The sequence below is a fragment of the Arachis ipaensis genome, chromosome B09, assembly GCF_000816755.2.
Source record: "Arachis ipaensis cultivar K30076 chromosome B09, Araip1.1, whole genome shotgun sequence".
In the NCBI taxonomy this organism is placed as follows: Eukaryota; Viridiplantae; Streptophyta; class Magnoliopsida; order Fabales; family Fabaceae; genus Arachis; species Arachis ipaensis.
This window is the reverse complement of record NC_029793.2, coordinates 29359619-29360174: the sequence shown is the minus strand read 5'-3', so window position 1 is coordinate 29360174 and position 556 is coordinate 29359619. Positions and strand designations below refer to the sequence as shown.

The 556-nt window shown below is 19.6% G+C and overlaps 1 protein-coding gene across 7 annotated transcripts in view; it reads left to right on the top strand.

The window, feature by feature from the left end:
* The window catches only part of LOC107618007 (2-alkenal reductase (NADP(+)-dependent)), a 19393-nt gene that overhangs the window by 13225 nt on the left and 5612 nt on the right, over positions 1 to 556 (top strand). The gene's annotated exons all lie outside the window — the stretch shown is intronic.

Here is a 556-nt window from a genome sequence, read left to right as displayed (position 1 = left end):
GTGCTAATAATTTATTTTATTTTAAATTTTATTAATTATGGTTGTTATTGATGGTATGAATTCAATCTAAATTTTAAATCATTAATTATTTTTACATGAATTTACGTTTTTTTAATTAATTGTTTGAAAAAAAATTAAAATTCAAACATTTTTTTTTGGTGACTAAATTCAAACATTTTTGAATTAAATAACTTTAAAGTGTAATATTTAAATAATCTATGATTTAAATTAAAAAATTTAAAATTTTAATACTACAACAAATTATACTAGTTTTTTACTTTTTAAATGGATTCAAATCGTATTGTAAAATGATCTCATTTTGTTGGAACAAAAACTGAGATAGTTATAAATGTGTATTTTGTTTTGCACGGCCAATGTGACATGTTTAAGAAAATTTGCATGCTTTTCTCCTGAACAAATGAGATACTTTATAACTATCTTATTACATTTATTTATTAAAAAATTCATACAGGTATTACAACTTTAATTTTACAAATCTATATCTTTCAAATGCCAACTATAACAGGCCACTCTAAAAAAATAAATATTTACCAAA